Source organism: Moschus berezovskii, chromosome 6 (assembly GCF_049115385.1).
Source record: "Moschus berezovskii isolate FMDL1 chromosome 6, NW_MosBer_1.0, whole genome shotgun sequence".
Taxonomy (NCBI): domain Eukaryota; kingdom Metazoa; phylum Chordata; class Mammalia; order Artiodactyla; family Moschidae; genus Moschus; species Moschus berezovskii.
Window position 1 is genome coordinate 53,152,666 of NC_142465.1, and position 13,416 is coordinate 53,166,081.

Genomic DNA, 13,416 nt, shown 5'->3' on the forward strand with positions numbered 1-13,416 from the left:
GTTTGATCCCTGGGTTGGGAAGATCCCCTGGAGAAGAGAAAAGCAATTCACTCCAGTATTCTTGCCTGAAGAATTCCATGGACAGAGGAGTTTTGCCAGCTACAGTCCATGGGGTTGCAAACAGTCGACATGACTGAGCAACTAACACTTTGGCTCAATCATCTCATAACTGGTATCCCCACCTCTCTTCCAACCCTCATCTAATCATCTGCCAGGTGTTTTCCAAACATTAATCTGATCATATTATCACCACCACCCAACAACTGAGCAGTTTTTCCAAACTTAAATCACAAGTTGACCCATGAGTGGATAATACAATTAATTTAGCGGATTATGACTAGTATTTTTTTTTAATGAAGTAGAACAGAGACAGATGCATCCCATATTGAGAGCATGTGCAGTTTTGTATAACTTTTAGGCAGAAGTGCATGCATTTGTGTGTGTGTGTGTGTGTGTGTGTGTTTCCACGCTTATGCATACTGGCCAGTTACTAGCCTTACAAATGAGCAAAGAACATCTGCTCTGGCCTTCCTCTGGCTGCACTCTCCTTTCCACCAGGCAAGGAGTCTCTTATTCCCCTGGAAGCTCCAAGTACCAAAGTCCTCAGCGTTTTCGGCCCAAATGGCCCTGAGCTGACTTCCTCAGTCTATGTGGATCTTTCACAGGTCAGCTTGTGCTACTACGGTGTGTGTGTCTCCAGCCCAAGCAGTGGCCAAAGGCTGTTCCTTGGAGGAAGGAGCTTGATCCTGAGGGCAGAAGGAAGGGGAAACAAAGAGGGCAGGGCAAAATGCTTTTCCTATTCTTCCACATTCCTGCTCAGAGAATTCTTCATTCAAACCCTCCCGTAAGAGTTTGGAGCTGGGAGGACCAAGAAGCCAGGGGTTGCCCCTTAGGCCAGACTGTCAAGGACTTGATGGCCTTGGAACTGGGGGCCTGGCTGGTGGGAACAGGGAATGGAGAGTGGGGAGGAGTACAGACCCTGTGGCAGAAATGAAAGAGTCTCTCCCTCAATGAAGAAGAAAAGAAAAGTGTTTCTTTTACGGATTCCATAACCATTGGAAGAAAAGGCTGAGGGAAGCGTCTCAGCCCCTCCCACTTGGCCTGGTTACCATTACCTCTGCATTTCCCCAGGCCGAATAACAGTCTTCAGGTGGAAGACAAGTTTATTTAAAATGTGCTCTATCCCAGGGCTTCCCTGCCAGTCCAGTGGTTAAAAATCCACACTTCCATTGCTGAGGCACAGGTTCAATCCCTGGTCAGGGAACTAAGATCCTGCATGCCCCACAGCTATAAAATAAATAAATAAAAATAAACTTGATAAAATAAAATTTGCACTCTTTTCAGTTACTTGATATCAGTTATTCTACACACTGTTTTCACTGTTTTTGTTACAAGGTTTATCTGTCAAGGTAGGTTAGCAAAGTTTTCTAACAGTTTATTGCCTTAACTTATAACTTCTAAATAATTAGCTGTATTGTATCCCCACTTGTCTTCCTGCCTTGGCCCTGCATATGTTGGGCCAGGTCTAGTAATGAGCTATCATGTAGAAAAGTATGTCTTACAATGGGTCACAGACAAAAACATTGAAAAATGACTGACCTAAGGACACCAAGTTCACCCTCCTTTGCGTGGGGTATAAGGGGCCCACCATGATCTGGTTCTCCTGTCCCACCGGTAATCCTGCCTCAAATCCACCTCTATACTGTAACCTTCACTCTCACCGAATCCAACAATTGCCACATTATTTCAAAGCCTTCATCCAGTATCCTCAGTTTAGAACACCTTTCTTCCAGCTCATCACTGACAAATGTTTACTCCATAGACTCGCCTCAGTCCCAGCAGCAGCCTGCCTGCCCCTGTCTCCTCCTAGAGTTTCTTGCTTACCTTCAGAAACTCCATGGTTTGGGTCCTGGCACAGCAAACTGCCCCCTGCCCCCGCCCCCCTGCTATGTGGCACTGACACGAAGCCCAGCAGGGTCTCTTCATGTTCCCAGCACTGAGCACAGCATCTGGTATTTAACAGTTATTAAACAGGTGTAGCAGGGGACTTCTCTGGTGGTCCAGTGGTTAGGACTCCATACTTCCTCTGCAGGGACGCTGGTTTGATCCCTTGTCAGGGAATTAAGATCTGCTATGCCAAAAAAAATTTCTTGAACTGAATAAAAATGAAAATACAACATATCAACTTTAAAAATTATATGGGAAAAGTGACAATTTTTTAAATGTGTAGTAGGAATTAACACTTGAACAAATGAATCTGTGAATTAACAGAGGGCCAAAACCAAGATACAGTAACCAAAAACTCTACAAAATGCCTCATTTGCAATATGAAAAAGCACGTCAGAAACTGTTATTCCCCAGACCATTTTATCTCCTTCAGAGAAAGCTGGTCAACATGCAAAAAATACACATAATGTACAGAGAAACACTTTCACAAACTAATGACTTTAAGTATCAGCTTAAAAAAATATTTTCAGAATTTTCAGGCACAGTACTACACCTTCAAAAAGCCACAACCGTGACTTCCCTGGTGGTTCAGTGGCTAAGACTTGAACTCCCAATGCAGTGGACCTGGGTTCAATCCCTGGTCAGGGAACTAGATCCCACATTCCAAAACTTAAGATTCCAAGTTTCACAACTAAGTCCTGACACAGTCAAATAAATAAATAAAAATAAGTATTTTAAAAATCCACAACTATTCTAATAATAATTAAAATATGATAATAAAAGTGAATACTATCAGTTTTAGGGTTAGAGAAAACTGGTTCTATGCTATGTTAATTTAATTTCTATTGAATTTTACATATACATATACATACACAGAGAAACAAAGCACTCCTCTATCATACTATGGACTCTGATCACTTCTACTCATAAATCCTCTTTAAGAAAGTAAACAAAATATAAATTGTGACATTGTACAGGAGACAGGGATCAAGACCATCCCCAAAAAAAGAAATGCAAAAAAGCAAAATGGCTGTCTGAGGAGGCCTTACAAATAGCTGTGAAAAGAAGAGACGCGAAAGGCAAAGGAAAAAAGGAAAGATATACCCATCTGAATGCAGAGTTTCAAAGAACAGCAAGGAGGGATAAGAGAGCCTTCCTCAGTGATCAGTGCAAAGAAATAGAGGAAAACAAAAGAATGGGAAAGACTAGAGACCTCGTCAAGAAAATTAGAGATACCGAGGGAACATTTCATGCAAAGATGGGCACAATAAGGAATAGAAATGGTATGGACCTAACAGAAGCAGAAGATATTAAGAAGAGGCAAGAATACACAGAAGAACTACACAAAAAGATTTTTACGACCCAGATAATCACGATGGTGTGATCACTCACCTAGAGCCAGACATCCTGGAATGTGAAATCAAGTGGGCCTTAGGAAGAATCACTACAAACAAAGCTAGTCGAGGTGATGGAATTCCAGTTGAGCTACTTCAAATCCTAAAAGATGATGCTGTGCAAGTGCTGTGTTCAATATGCCAGCAAATCTGGAAAACTCGGCAGTGGCCACAGGACTGGAAAAGGTCAGTTTTCATTCCACTCCCAAAGAAAGGCATGCCAAAGAATGCTCAAACGACCACACAATTACACTCATCTCACACGCTAGTAAAGTAAAGCTCAAAATTCCCCAAGCCAGGCTTCAACAGTACATGAACTATGAACTTCCAGATGTTCAAGTTGGTTTTAGAAAAGGTAGAAGAACCAGATCAAATTGCCAACATCCATTGGATCATCGAAAAAGCAAGAGAGTTCCAGAAAAACATCTATTTCTGCTTTATTGACTATGCCAAAAGCTTTGACTGTGTGGATCACAACAAACTGTGGAAAATTCTTCAAGAGATGGGAATCCCAGACCACCTGACCTGCCTCTTGAGAAATCTGTATGAAGGTCAGGAAGCAACAGTTAGAACTGGACATGGAACAACAGACTGGTTCCAAATTGGGAAAGGAGTGCGTCAAGGCTGTATATTGTCACCCTGCTTATTTAACTTATATGCAGGATACATCATGAGAAATGCTGGACTGGATGAAGCACAAGCTGGAATCAAAATTGCCAGGAGAAATATCAATAACCTCAGATACGCAGATGACACCACCCTTATGGCAGAAAGCAAACAACTAAAGAGCCTCTTGTTGAAAGTGAAAGAGGAGAGTGAAAAAGTTGGCTTAAAACTCAGCATTCAGAAAACGAAGATCATGGCATCTGGTCTCATCACTTCATGGTAAATAGATGGGGAAACAGTGACAGACTTTATTTTCTTGGGCTCCAAAATCACTGAAGATGGTGACTGCAGCCATGAAATTAAAAGATGCTTACTCCTTGGAAGGAAAGTTATGACCAACCTAGACAGCATATTAAAAAGCACAGACATTATTTTGCCAACAAACGTCTGTCGAGTCAAAGCTATGGTTTTTCCAGTAGTCATGGATGTAAGAGTTGGACTATAAAGAAAGCTGAGTGCTGAAGAATTGATGCTTTTGAACTGTGGTGTTGGAGAAGACTCTTGAAAGTCCCTTGGACTACAAGGAGATCCAACCAGTCCATCCTAAAGGAAACCAGTCCTGAATATTCATTGGAAGGACAGATGCTGAAGCTGAAATTCCAATACTCTGGCCACCTGATGCAAAGAACTGACTCATTTAAAAATACCCTGTTGCTGGGAAAGATTGAAGGTGGGAGGAGAAGGGGACAACAGTGAATGAGATGGTTGGATGGTATCACCGACTCAATGGACTTGAATTTGAGTAAACTCCAGGAGTTTGTGATGGACAGGGAGGCCTGGCATGCTTGTAGTCCATGGGGTCACAAAGAGTCAGACACGACTGAGTGACTGAACTGACTGACTGATTGAAAATATAGATAGGAACAAAGAAATGGCCAGTGTGAAAAAAGAACTCACATAAATACATATAAAACAGGAATGACAAAGAGGGGTTTTCATTCATTCATTCCAAACACATTCCTTATGTGCTTATTTTCATTCATGTACTATGCTGGATGGTAGGAATACAAAGATGTATAAAGTAAGGTTGTATGAGGTATAAGATACATTAATGTAACTGTGTCTCCACAGAGACACATTTCACTCCTTGATTAAATACTTATATCTAAGCTCAAAGCTATTCAACCAGTTCTTTTGGCAACTGCAGAAAGACGGTGAATATAGCCCCAATGTTGCTATCGTCCAGTATCCATTCTCCCCTTTATTATTTTGGAAATAGAATCTCTGAGTTTTAGATGGGCACATGGCTGCTGAGGTAAGACAATTTTTCTACACTATTTCCCACTTCTCTTATAGATAGTTTTGACCATAGAACTAAGTTCGTGTCAAAAGGATGCAAGGAGAAGCATTATGAGTTATGCCATTGACGAGAAATTCTGCACTTCTTCCCACTGGCAGGAGCATGGATTGCTTCCTAGAGCTAAAGCAGTCATTCCGAGATCATGAGAGAATCATGAGAGAGAAGTTGATAGTTGAGCACCAGCCTTTGGCTGATGGTACACACTCTAGAAGCACCATATCAATCCCAAACTATTACCATGTTTAAGCCATCATTATTTTGGAGTCTTGTCAGAGCAGTTGTAACAACAGTACCACACTTAGAAAAAAAAAAAAAGGCTTAAACTAAAACTTTTGAATTTTTAAACCTAAAATGTTTTTATGAATTTTAAAATCATAAAAGGCAGGATGCTAGGAAAATTTAAGAATCATTATTTTTTTTTAAATAATTAAAATATATAACATATGCATTCTTTGGATAATAAAGTTGTAGATTTTCAAAAGAAGGCAGTTTTAGTCACAGATTAGAGCTCCTTAGTCCTGAACAAGTTTATAAAACTACTATTCTCTATTTACAGGAAATAACCCAGTATCTGGGCTTCCCTGGCGGCTCATTGTTAAAGAATTTCCTGTAATGCAGGAAATGCAGGAGACACCAGTTTGATCCCTAGGTAAGGAAGATCCCCTGGAGGAGGGCATGGTAACCCACTCCAAGGCAATATACTCTTGCCTAGAGAATGGCAACCCACTCCAGTATTCTTGCCTGGAGAATCCCAGGGACGGGGGAGCCTGGTGGGCTGCCGTCTATGGGGTCGCACAGAGTCGGGCATGACTGATGTGACTTAGCAGCAGCAGCAGAGAATCCCAAGGACAGAGGAGCCTAGCAGGCAACAGTCCATAGGGTCTCTAAGAGTCGGACATGACTGAAGCAACTGAGCACACACAACCCAGTATCTATGAAAGCTCTATGTGTATTGAAGTCATTTTATTATTTACTGTCTCTTATGAGGAATCCATGAAAGTCTCCACTGCTTTTTGCTTACTTTCAATTGTACCGAAAAAATTTAAATGGGACTCATGTAAATATGAACTACAAGTTAATGAAGTCAATGTTTCAAAAGGTTTCAGACAACATGTAGAAAAATGAGGATGCTGTTCATATTATTTTTAATGGATGTCAACTAAAGATTGTAGCTGCAAAAAGTTATTAGAGTGAAGAAGTAGGAGGGGCGGACTGATTTTTGCCTGTGTATTATATATGGCAACTCCATACCAAGGATTTTCTAGGACAATCCAAGTCTAATAACCGATCCTGTTGTCCCTCATAAAATATAGACATCAGAAATTCCAATATTTCAGGATCCTACTTATAAGTCTAAGAGTTTCTTCTTACCCCTACAAGTAATTCAAAGGCTTTCCTCAGACCAGAGGCTAGTAATAATGGCAGTGAATATTTATGCTCCTCTTTCAGTTACATAAACACAGTATGCTTCCTCTCCTTGGAAAGCTCTCTCTTCCTCCCCCTCACCCACTCCAGTATCTCTTAACCCATCCGCCTACTTAACTCCTAAAAGTTTCTCCATTATTAGCTTAATTATCAGTTCTTTGAAGACAAGTGGCCAGACTAAATTAAATCCCTAGAGTTTATACTTTGACAGCACCAGGCACTCCTTTGCACTCATCAGAGTTGTAATTTATTCTACCTCTGTTCATGAAGTTATTTGATCACACTAAAAGAGTTCAATAACTGTGGCGGACACGACCTGTTACGTATGTAATCGCCAGTCACCCGCTTCTCTGATAACAGAATTGAAGTTTTTGAGGGTGCTAAAAATATGACCACCTCAGGACTGAATCATTATTAGGCTCAGCCAACTGTGGCAATTCTAAACTCCTTTTGTCAGTGACCGGTTCAAGGACAGGGGTGGATGCCAGCTATGAGCAGTGACAGGTACAGGGAAGCCTGCGCAGGATACTTCTTGGTTAGGTTTTCCCTCATGAAAAGGACTGAGGTGATTTAGGGAGAAAGCCCTTTTCCTACACTCTCCCTGTTTCCTGCCTTTGAAGTTATTATGTGAGTATATGACACTTAGAACTGCTGCAGCAACCCTGTAACCAGAAGGAAAAGACCAAGAAAATTGTAGAAATGCCAAGGCAGAACTCTGATGTCTCTCCGATTTCTAAACAGTCTTTCTCTAGAGTACCTGCTGAGTTAGAAAGCCAAGTCTGGCATTGCCAGGCCATTTTTGTGTAGGTATTTCTGTTACTTTTAACCCAACATATTCTAACTGATACTGCTACCATAGCAGTACTAGGTCATGAACTATCTACTTACTGTGTTTAAAACTTAGACCTCTATGTTATGTTTTGATATATTGTTATATTTTGATAACAATGATGCTATAAAACACAAAAGACAGATAATATGCAGAAAGAAAACAAAATGAACTTAAATGTTTAAAGACATGTTAGCTACCACAACTAAAAACAAAGATAAAAATAAAAGGTGCCTGTTAACTACATGCCTAATATTTTTTAACTAAAAAAAATATAAATTAAAAAACCAGAAATTTAGAAATGAAACTGATAATCATGAGCAGAAGAGCAAGATAGTTCCTCCTGCGTTGTTGTTAGAAGATCTTTGACATGAGCCTGTTACTGAGAATGCTCCGGCTGAGTGCAGCCACAATTCTTCATTTATCACTCTCACTGAGCACTGTAATTACTGCAGACAACACAGCTGTATAAATTCCTCCTCCCCATGACACAGTTCTGCTTCGACTGGTACTATTTTTGTTTCTCATCTTAACCAGATCTTAGCATTTTCACTGGGATCACTGCCACCTTGGTAATCCGGAGACTTTATACAGCAGGAATATAGTCTATGAAGTGCTTAATACTGAGGTAATGATAATGGAACAGCCAGCCAATGGAGACAGACAGATCAAAGCCCAGTTCCAGGTCTCCCACTTTCTATCCTATGTGACTTTAGAGAAGCTCATCACACTCTACATCTTGCTTTCACTCTCTACAGAACAGCAGCAATGTATTTACACTTTAAAAAGTTTTGTATAGGTTAGATGGGGCTACCCTGGTGGCTCAGACAGTAAAGAAGCTGCCTGCAGTGCAGGAGACCTGGGTTTGATCCCTGGGTCTGGAAGATCCCCTGGAGAAGGGAATGGCTACCCACTCCAGTATTCTTGCCTGGAAAATCCCATGGACAGAGGAGCCTGGCGGGCTACAGTCCATGGGGTCACAAAGAGTTGGACATGACTGAGCAACTAACACATACATAGGTTAAATGATAGGATACGATAAAGTGCCCAGGTCAGGTCCTGGCATATATGAAAATCTGAATAAAGGGTAGCAATAGGGGACTTCCCTGATGGTACAGTGGATAAGAATCTGCCTGCCAGTGTAGGCACATCGAACACAAGTTCGATCCCTGGACCAGGAAGATCCCACATGCTTTGGAGCAACTGAGCCCATGAGCCACAACTACTGAGCCTGCACTCTGGAGCCTGCGTGTTGCAGCTACTGAAGTCTGTGCGCTTACAGCCCACGTTCTGCCACAAGAGAAGCCACCGCAGTGAGAGGACCAGGCACCACAACAAAAAGCAGCCCCCACTGCTAGGGAAAGCCCATGCGCAGCAACGAAGACCCAGCAGAGCAAAAATAAGGCAAATGAAATTTTAAAAAGAAGTCTAAATGTAAAACTTAAAAAATGGTAGCCAGAGTATCAAAGCTTGTGGCTACAAGCACAAATACCAGTATTTTAACAAGTAAAAACAAAATACTATGAAAAGAAAGAATGCATTACGCTGATAGATGGGCTTCCCCAGTGGCTCAGCAGTGAAGAATCTGCCTGAAATGCAGTAGCCACAGGAGACAAGGGTTTGATTCCTGGGCTGGGAAGATCCCGTGGAGAAGGGATAGGCTTCCCATTCCAATATTCATGGGCTTCCCTAGTGGCTTAGACAGTAAAGAATCTGCGTGCAATGCGGGAGACCTGTGTCTGATCCCTGGGTTGGGAAGATCCTCTGGAGGAGGGCATGGCAACCCACTCCAGTATTCTTGCCTGCAGAATCCCATGGACAGAGGAGCCTAGTGGGCTACAGTCCATAGGGTCTCAAAGAGTCGGACACAACTAAAGTGACATAGTAGCACACATGTACTCTAATAGATATCTTACTTGGGACTTTAATATGAGTGTTAAAACCATGTAGAAAAAAATGAGAGAATAGCAGTAAAAATAACTGAAGAAACTGGAAATATTTAAGAGGGAAGACTAATGGAAAATAATATAAATGACTTAATTACACAATATAGAAATCTTGTGTGTGTGTGGGTGGGTGTTCGCTCAGTCATTCAATCATGTTCAACTCTTTGCAGTCCCATGGAGACTGTAGCCTGCCGGGTTCCTCTGTCCATGGAATTTTCCATTAGCCGGAAATAAAGATGGGTTGCCATTTCCTACTCCAGGTGATCTTCCTGACCCAGGGATCAAATCTGCGCCTCTTGCATCTCCTGCACTGGCAGATGGGTTCTTTACCACTAGCACCACCTAGGAAGCCCTACAGAAATCTTGCGTGCATGCATGCTAAGTCACTTCAGTCATGTCCAACTCTTGGCGATCTTATGGACCTCAGCCTGCCAGGCTCCTCTGTCCATGGGATCCCCAGGCAAGAATACTGGAATGGGTTGCCATGCCCTTCTCCAGGAGATCTTCCCAACCCAGCAATCGAACCTACATCTTTTGCGTCTTCTGCATTGGCAGGTGGGTTCTTTACCACTAGCACCACCTGGGAAGCCCTATAGAAATCTTATTTGTCCTTAAACACAAATAAACCATTCTCTAACTAAAAGAGCTGCACAGTGCACTTGAGAGCGTACGGTAATATGAATCAGGAGACCTGGATGCTTGTTCAGCAACCAAGAGGTCATTTAACTTATGAGCTGTATTTTTTTTAATTAGTAAAATGAGACATTTGAAATGAATCAATGCTGCTCCACACAAACTACCCCATGGAGAGGTAAGCTATCTACATTTTTCTGCAGTTTCCAAGAATGAAAAAGAAAAGAAAAGCAGAGAAGAGAGGGTGGAGGAAAAGTGAGTATGAGATGATAAAAATTCACATCTGTAGAACTTGAATCTGCAGATGAATAAGACTGAAAAAACAATTGTTAAGGTCATTTTTGGCTCCCCAGGTTCTATAATTTTCTCTAGGTCATACTGTTAACTGCCTTATTTGAATTTCAATATCATTTCCTCTCTGTATGATTTATAATACTTAATCATTTAAAATAATCTGTTTCTTGTGTATATTTATATCTGTAGAGAAAACAAAGCTTTTAAAGATCCTTTAGCTATTGAGAATAAATTCAAAACACTTAGAGTAATAATCAGCGTTAAAGAGAACAGAATATACTTTCACATTAGAAGCAGAATTGTGTCCTCCCAAATTTCATCTGTTGAAGTTTTAAACCCTAGTAATTCAGAATGTGACTAAATTCGGAAATAGGGCTTTTAAAGAAGTAATTAAGTTAAAATGAAGTCATTCAAGTGGGCCCTAATCCAATATGACTGGTGTTCTTATGAGAAAAGGAAATTAGGACACAGACACACACACACAGGGAAGACCATGTGAAGATAGCCATCCACAAGTCAAGGAGAGAAGCTGCAAAAGAAACCAACCCTTCTGACACCTTGATCTCAGATTTCTGGCCTCCAGGACAGTGAAACAATACATTTCTGTTGTTTACGGAGAAGGCAATGGCAAGCCACTCCAGTACTCTTGCCTAGAAAATCCCATGGATGGAGGAGCCTGGTAGGCTGCAGTCCGTGGGGTCGCTAAGGGTCGGACATGACTGAGCGACTTCTCTTTCACTTTTCGCTTTCACACATTGGAGAAGGAAATGGCAACCCACTCCAGTGTTCTTGCCTGGAGAATCCCAGGGATGGGGAGCCTGGTGGGCTTCCGTCTATGGGGTCACACAGAGTCGGACACGACTGAAGTGACTTAGCAGCAGCAAACCACCATCTGCGGTACTTTGTTATGGCAACACTAGCCAACTTCTACATCTCATTTCTTCTTCTGTCAGCCATTCAGCAACTTCAGACTTCCAATAAAAGCCCCAAACCTAGAAATTGGCTGGAAATAAAAATGTCTATGGATTTTATATACTTTAATCCATTTTAGGTACAAAATATATTTGATTTACATATTCTTCCTTAGTATTTTTAACCATATTCTGCCAAAGTGTTTTATCTGCATTGTGACCATTGAGCAGCTGCTTCTTCACATGAGCAGAGACCACCAGTAAGCACAGCAGAAGATGATAATCAATGGGCTCTCTGTCTTTTTGTATCACTGTGGGAGGATGATTCCAATGGTTCTGCTTGGTCCTTTGACACTGCCGCTGTATACATACTTGCCATATGCTCTCTGGAGCATGAGGTAGACTTGGGGGGTAGTAATGTCTACTGCTCTACATCAGTTTTACATATAATATTTGTTTTCTTATTTTCCCTGGAAATTTTCTTTTCTATCCTAGGTTGTAATCAGAAAAAATGATAGAATTTTGTGACTAGCAGATTAGTGATAGACACAATAATTGACAGATCCTAAAATTTGAGAGAGACAACAAAAGAAATTCAAATAAGAGCAATCCATGGTTGACTTGTATAGAGGCAAAGACTCTAGACAAATCATCGGCCTCTGAGAAGATCAACTGTAAATGGATGAAAAGACGAAAGAAGATCAACCTCTACACTTTACAGAATTCTACAGGAGTTCTTGAAAGGGACAAGCTATATAGTTCATTAGAACCTAACTGCATTGTTGTTTTATAACAGCTTTAGTTATTAAAAATATTTTAAAATTTGAGTAATATTAATTGACAGCTACAAGTCATAAAGTAATCATTAAATTTTCTGTTTAGTTAGACATGTGAGTGTATTATTTGATAGAATTATATTTTAAAAATCATTAGTTAATAGTGGGGGAGGGGCCAAAAAAATAAAAATCACTAGTTAATAATCTCAGGTTTAAAATAGATGTTTTAGTTGTCTAAGCAATATGTTAATCCAAAGCCCTTCATTTCTTAGATATCACTGTACACAAACAGAAGAAGCAACACAAAATTGGAAGAGAAAAACCTAAATTAAGAATAAAGAGATCATGGAGAAAAAGATCTGATTTTCAATCTTAAGTTTACTCCCTGTTTCTACAAAATTCTGAAATAAGTCATTAGAATTTAAAAAGTCAGGTATGTTTTCCATTTGTAAAGACAATATCTGATACTCAACGATTGGGTGTGAGATCAGCTACAAGGATGTATTGTACAACACAAGGAATATAACCAATATGCTGTAATAACTGTAAATGAAGTGTAACCTTTAAAAACTGTATAAGTTTTTTAAAGCAATAATACCTGCTACTCCATACAGTTCTTTAGAACAAAATTAATAATGTATGAAGCACAGGAAAATATTATAGGAATGAATTTTCCTTGAGAATTTTAGGATTACACAATTCAGTAATTAAACTGAGTATAGGAACTAATTTTCATTAAGAATCTTAAATTCATCCATCATTTCACTTTAAAAAATTTAGCATTTCTAGTTGGAGAAATTAAAACTCAAGGAAAACTTTCAAGGGAAAAATGGATGATAAGACCATTGATTCTTTTTTCCATTCATCCACTAAACATATTTATTGAGCACTGACCATGTACATGTATTGGTCTAGGCTCTGGGATAGAGCAGAGACTAAGAGAGACAAAGTTCTTGCTCTCATGGAGCTTATATTCTGGTAAAGAGAGTCAGATAGCAAACAACTACACAAGTTAGATGATTTTTCATACAGGCTGAAATAAAGTGTCTTCTGTAGTAAAATCTAGTGGGTGTGGGATAGAGTTTAGGGGTGAGGTTGGGGGAACTATTTTAAATAAAGTGGTCAGACCTAGAGATTGTCATACTGAGTGAAATAAGTCAGACAGAGAAGAAATTTCTAATGACATTCCTTAGATGTGGAATCTAAAAAGAAATGATACAGGAGAACTTACCTACAAAGCAGAAAGGGACTCACAGACTTAGAGAACAAATGTGGTTGCAAGGGATGGGGAAAAA

The 13,416-nt window shown here is 40.3% G+C and overlaps 1 protein-coding gene across 4 annotated transcripts in view; it reads right to left on the reverse strand.

Annotated features, from left to right (window-relative positions):
- MSRB3 (methionine sulfoxide reductase B3) overlaps positions 1-13,416 on the reverse strand; it is a 192,345-nt gene that overhangs the window by 94,658 nt on the left and 84,271 nt on the right. The window lies entirely within an intron of this gene.